The sequence below is a fragment of the Arachis ipaensis genome, chromosome B9 (assembly GCF_059453495.1).
Source record: "Arachis ipaensis isolate K30076 ecotype BB chromosome B9, ASM5945349v1, whole genome shotgun sequence".
Classification (NCBI taxonomy): domain Eukaryota; kingdom Viridiplantae; phylum Streptophyta; class Magnoliopsida; order Fabales; family Fabaceae; genus Arachis; species Arachis ipaensis.
The window spans coordinates 29,362,133-29,368,560 of NC_142444.1; the positions used below are offsets into that span (position 1 = coordinate 29,362,133).

Genomic DNA, 6,428 nt, shown 5'->3' on the forward strand with positions numbered 1-6,428 from the left:
GAGAGTTGCAATAGAGTGCTAAAGTTATTAATTGGAATTTATTTATTTGTATTTTATTTTATTTTGCTACTATGAGCTTCATGTTTCTTTCGTTAAATGACGCGTTCACTTCCTGATCCAAGCTTGCCAGTATTCGATCCTGAGATTAAAAGAACTATTTCACAAATAAGGCAAGCTCGGCGTCGGTTAGTCCTCTCTGAGGGCGGATCTGAAACGTCACTTGAGGAAGAAACAGGCTCCCTTTCTGCTGATTCGGTTGATTTACGTGCAGGTGACATGGCAGCACCTAGGAGAATTACTATCCAGGAGGCTGGAACCCCTGATTTTTCAATGCAACCATTTCAAGCGCATCATCCAGCGGTGACTACAGACTTTGAAATAAAAATAGCACTGCTCAATTTGATGCCCAAGTTTCATGGCTTACCTGCTCAAGAGCCTATCAAGCACCTTAGAGACTTCCAAGCAGCCTGTTCTACTGTCAGGCGTGATGGTACAGATAAAACTTCCATTTTGTTAAAAGCCTTCCCATTCTCTCTTGAGGGAAAGGCGAGAGAGTGGTACTACACTCAACCTGCAGCAACTGTATCCAACTGGGATACACTTAAAAGAGAATTTTTGGAAAAATTCTTTCCAGCTGAAGTTACTGATAAACTGAGGAAAGATATTTCCATGATTGTTCAGGATGAATCCGAGACTTTCTATGAATACTGGGAGCGCTTCAACAACCTTATGGAAGCATGCCCCCACCATATGATTGACAAGATAGAATTTCTCCACTACGTCACACAGGGCATGAGGTCCCAAGATAAGACCACATTGGAAAGTGCTAGCAATGGGTCTATGAAGAAGTACAAGACCACTGATGAGGCATGGCAATTGATCAGCGGCTTAGCTGAATCTACTCGAAATCACAGGCAGAAACAAGGCCGTTCAAAAGCTGTTGCAGAAGTATCCTCTAACAGAGAGACTGCTGCTCTAACTCAGAGTATCTGTGAAATGACCAACTTACTGAAGCAGATGCAATTAAATTAACAACAAGTTCAGCAAGCTCAACCTTCTACACCACAGCAAAGCCAACAGTTAGTCCCACAGAGAGTTTGCAGAATCTGTACTGGTTATAGCCATTATACTGATGAATGTCCGTAGCTCCAGCAGGAAGATAACACCGTGGCAGCCACTCATAACTTCTATGACCGCCCCAACCAAGGGTACAATCAAGGTGGCAGTTACAGCCATGGATGGCAGGACAATTCTAACCAAAATTGGAGAGATAATTCTAACCAGAATTGGAGGGACAACAATAATAGATGAGGTAGAGATAGTTAGGGAAATCAGAGGTGGAATAATAACAACAACAGGCAGCAGAACCAGAGCCAGCCTTACAAAGCACCTCACCTGAGGCAATTCCAAGGATCACAGCATAACCAACAGCAGACCTCTCAGATCACTTACCCCTCTTCATCTTCTAATGATGAGTAACTACAATTTATTGATCGGAGACAACAGGCCATGGAAAATAACCTTAATTCTACTTTAAATGGTCTAAACTCTACCTTGCAAGCTCTTATCTCACAGATTGGATCAATGAATAACTCCAATAACCAGCCTTTGAGCTCCAGTGGAATCCCCTCTCAACCATTACCTAATCCAAAGGGTGGCATTAATTCCATCACTCTAAAGTCTGGAACCACACTGCAGGAGAGAAATCAGGAGGAGCCAAACCCACCAGAACACGCCTCAGCTGAAGAGGTAGTAGAAGTAGAAGATGTTGAAGAGGAAGAGGATATACAGGACATGGTTGATGAAGAAGAAGTTCAACCACAGGAAGAAGCACCAAAGGACGCTGAAGCTGTGAAGGACGCTGATGAGCGGATAATTTATACGCTTTTTGGCATTGTTTTTAGTATGTTTTTAGTAGAATCTAGTTACTTTTAGGGATGTTTTCATTAGTTTTTATGTTAAATTCACATTTCTGGACTTTACTATGAGTTTGTGTGTTTTTCTGTGATTTCAGGTATTTTCTGGCTGAAATTGAGGGACTTGAGCAAAAATCAGATTCAGAGGTTGAAGAAGGACTGCTGATGCTGTTGGATTCTGACCTCCCTGCACTCAAAGTAGATTTTCTGGAGCTACAGAACTCAAAATGGCGCGCTTCAAATTGCGTTGTAAAGTAGACATTCCGGGCTTTCCAGAAATATATAATAGTCCATTTTTTGGCCGAGTTTAGATGACGTAAAAGGGCGTTGAACGCCAGTTCTATGCTGTTGTCTGGAGTTAAACGCCAGAAACACGTCACAAGCAAAGTTGAACGCCAGAAATACGTTACAAACTGGCGTTCAACTTCAAGATTGACCTCTACACGTGTAACATTCAAGCTCAGCCTAACCACACACCAAGTGGGCCCCGGAAGTGGATTTATGCATCAATTACTTACTTCTGTAAACCCTAGTAACTAGTTTAGTATAAATAGGACTTTTTACTATTGTATTTGACATCCTGGATTGTATTTTTGATCCTGTGATCACGTTTTAGGGGCTGGCCATTCGGCCATGCCTGAACCTTTCACTTATGTATCTTCAACGGTAGAGTTTCTGTACTCCATAGATTAAGGTGTGGAGCTCTGCTGTTCCTCAAAGATTAATGCAAAGTACTACTGTTTTTCTATTCAATTCAACTTATTCCGCTTCTAAGATATTCATTCGCACTTCAACCTGAATGTGATGAATGTGACAATCATCATCATTCCCTATGAACGCGTGCCTGACAACCACTTCTATTCTACCTTAGATTGAATGAGTATCTCTTGGATCTTTTAATCAGAATCTTCGAGGTATAAGCTAGATTGATGGCGGCATTCATGAGAGTCCGGAAAGTCTAAACCTTGTCTGTGGTATTCCGAGTAGGACTCTGGGATTGAATGACTGTGACGAACTTCAAACTCGCAAGTGCTGGGCGTAGTGACAGACGCAAAAGGAGGGTGAATCCTATTCCAGTATGATCGAGAACCTCAGATGATTAGCCGTGCTGTGACAGAGCATTTGGACCATTTTCACAAGAGGACAGGATGCAGCCATTGGCAAGGGTGATGCCTCCAGACGATTAGCCATGCAGTGACAGTGCATCGGACCATTTTCCAAAGAGGATAAAAAGTAGCCATTGACAACGGTGATGTCCTTACATAAAGCCAGCCATGGAAAGGAGTAGGATTGATTGGATGAAGACAGCAGGAAAGCAGAGGTTCAGAGGAACGAAAGCATCTCTATGCGCTTATCTGAAATTCTCACCAATGATTTACATAAGTATTTCTATCCTTATTTTATTATATATTTTTGAAAACTCCATAACTATTTTATATCCGCCGGACTGAGATCTACAAGGTGACCATAGCTTGCTTCATACCAACAATCTCCGTAGGATCGACCCTTACTCACGTAAGGTTTATTACTTGGACGACCCAGTGCACTTGCTGGTTAGTTGTATCGAAGTTGTGAATGAAAAATGATTTATTAAGACGTGCGTACAGAGTTTCTGGCGCCGTTGCCTAAGATCACAATTTCGTGCACCAAGTTTTTGGCGCTGTTGCCGGGGATTGTTCGAGTTTGAACAACTGACGGTTCATCTTGTTGCTCAGATTAGGTAATTTTCTTTTTGTTTTATTTTCAAAAATTTTTCAAAAACCTTTCAAAAATTTATCATCTGTTTTCGAAAAAAAATAAATAAATTTTTTCAAAAATATATTTTTCTTCAGAATTTTTAAGAATGAATTCTAGAGTTTCATGAAGCATGTGAAGCCTGACTGGCTGTAAAGTCATGTCTAAATTTATTTGGACTGAGGCCTCCACATGTTAGAGAATTGCTTGTACTGCTAAAGCTTGGCTGGCTATTAAGCCATGTCTAACTCTTTGATTGGAGCTTTGGGCTAATATTGAAAGATTCCTGAAATTCTTCTTAAAGATTTTGGATTTCTTATTTTCTTTTTCCTACATGTTTTTCGAAAAAAATATACAAAAATCCAAAAAAATAAAAAAATCATAAAAATAAAAAATATTTCATGTTTCTTGTTTGAGTCTTGAGTCAAGTTGAAAGTTTGGTGTCAATTGCATACTCATCTTGCATTTTTCGAAAAAATTCATGCATTCATAGTGTTCTTCATGATCTTCAAGTTGTTCTTGGTAAGTCTTCTTGTTTGATCTTGATGTTTTCTTGTTTTGTGTCTTTTCTTCTTTTTCAAATGCATTCTTGCATCCATAGAGTCTAAACATGAAAAATTTTTAAGTTTGGTGTCTTGCATGTTTTCTTTGCATTAAAAAAATTTTTTCAAAAATATGTTCTTGATGTTCATCTTGACATTCAAAGTGTTCTTGGTGTTCATCTTGACATTCATAGTGTTCTTGCATTCATCACATACTTTGATCCAAAATTTTCATGCATTGCATCATTTTCATGTTTTTCTCTCTCATCATTAAAAATTCAAAAATAAAAAAAAATCTTTCCCTTTTTCTCTCATAAATTCAAAAATTTGAGTTGACTTTTTCAAAATTTTTAAAATCTAGTTGTTTTTATGAGTCAAATCAAATTTTCAATTTAAAAATCTTATCTTTTCAAAATCTTTTTCAAAAATCAAATCTTTTTCAATTTTCTTATCTATTTTCGAAAATTTCAAAAAAATATTTTTCAAAAATCTTTTTCTTAATTTTACATCATATTTTCGAAAATAACATCATCAATTAATGTTTTGATTCAAAAATTTCAAGTTTGTTACTTGCTTGTTAAGAAAGATTCAAACTTTGAGTTCTAGAATCATATCTTGTGATTTCTTGTGAATCAAGTCATTAATTGTGATTTTAAAAATCAAATCTTTTTCAAAACTAATTTCAATCATATCTTTTCAAAATATCTCTTTATCTTATCTTTTTCAAAATTTGATTTTAAAATATCCTTTCTAACTTCTTATCTTCTTATCTTTTCAAAATTGATTTTCAAATTTGTTTCAACTAACTAACTAACTTTTTGTTTATCTCTTATCTTTTTCAAAACTACCTAACTAACTCTCTCTCTCTCTAATTTTCAAAAATATCTTCCCTCTTTTTTAAAAATTCTTTTTAATTAACTAATTATTTTAATTTTTGATTTTAATTTTCGAAAAATTACTAACCTTTTTCAAAAACTATTTTCGAAAATCACTAACTCTTTTTCAAAAATTATTTTCGAAAATTCTCTCTCTCTTATCTCCTTCTATTTATTTATTCATCTACTAACACTTCATCTCACCCAAATTCGAACCCCCTCTTCCATTTGTGTTCGAATTTTTTCTTCTTCTTTTCTTCTACTCACACAGGGACCTCTATACTGTAGTAAAAAGGACCCATATTATTATTATTTTTCTGTCCCTCTTTTTCATATGAGCAGGAGCAAAGACAAGAACATTCTTGTTGAAGCAGATCCAGAACCTGAAAGGACTCTGAAGAGGAAACTAAGAGAAGCTAAATTACAACAATCCAACAAGCACCTTTCAGAAATTTTCGAACAGGAAGAGGAGATGGCAGCCAAAAATAATAATAATGCAAGGAGGATGCTTGGTGACTTTACTGCACCTAATTCCAATTTACATGGAAGAAGCATCTCCATTCCTGCCATTGGAGCAAACAATTTTGAGCTAAAACCTCAATTAGTTTCTCTGATGCAGTAGAACTGCAAGTTTCATAGACTTCCATCTGAAGATCCTTTTCAGTTCTTAACTGAATTCTTGCAGATATGTGATACTGTTAAGACTAATGGAGTAGATCCTGAAGTCTACAGGCTCATGCTTTTCCCTTTTGCTGTAAGAGACAGAGCTAGAGTATGGTTGGACTCTCAACCTAAGGATAGCCTGAACTCTTGGGATAAGCTGGTCAAGGCTTTCTTAGCCAAGTTCTTTCCTCCTCAAAAGCTGAGTAAGCTTAGAGTGGATGTTCAGACCTTCAGACAGAAAGAAGGTGAATCCCTCTATAAAGCTTGGGAGAGATACAAAGAACTGACCAAAAAGTGTCCTTCTGACATGCTTTTAGAATAGACCATCCTGGATATATTCTATGATGGTCTATCTGAATTGGCTAAAATGTCATTGGATACTTCTGCAAGTGGATCCATTCACCTAAAGAAAACGTCTGCAGAAGCTCAAGAACTCATTGACATGGTTGCTAATAACCAGTTCATGTACACTTCTGAGAGGAATCCTGTGAGTAATGGGACGCCTATAAAGAAGGGAGTTCTTGAAATTGATACTCTGAATGCCATATTGGCTCAGAATAAAATATTGACTCAGCAAGTCAATATGATTTCTCAGAGTCTGAATGGAATGCAAGCTGCATCCAACAGTACTCAAGAGGCATCTTCTGAAGAAGAAGCTTATGATCCTGAGAACCCTGCAATAGCAGAGATGAATTACA

The 6,428-nt window shown here is 37.2% G+C and overlaps 2 non-coding genes across 2 annotated transcripts; both read right to left on the reverse strand.

Annotated features, from left to right (window-relative positions):
• Window positions 1–648: 648 nt before the first annotated feature.
• LOC148544142 (small nucleolar RNA R71) lies at window positions 649–756 on the reverse strand. Its single transcript, XR_015901215.1, has one exon. It is a non-coding gene; the product is annotated as a small nucleolar RNA R71 (small nucleolar RNA).
• Window positions 757–5,935: 5,179 nt separating this feature from the next.
• On the reverse strand, window positions 5,936–6,043 carry LOC148544143 (small nucleolar RNA R71). The gene has a single exon (XR_015900897.1). It is a non-coding gene; the product is annotated as a small nucleolar RNA R71 (small nucleolar RNA).
• Between the last annotated feature and the right edge of the window lie 385 nt (window positions 6,044–6,428).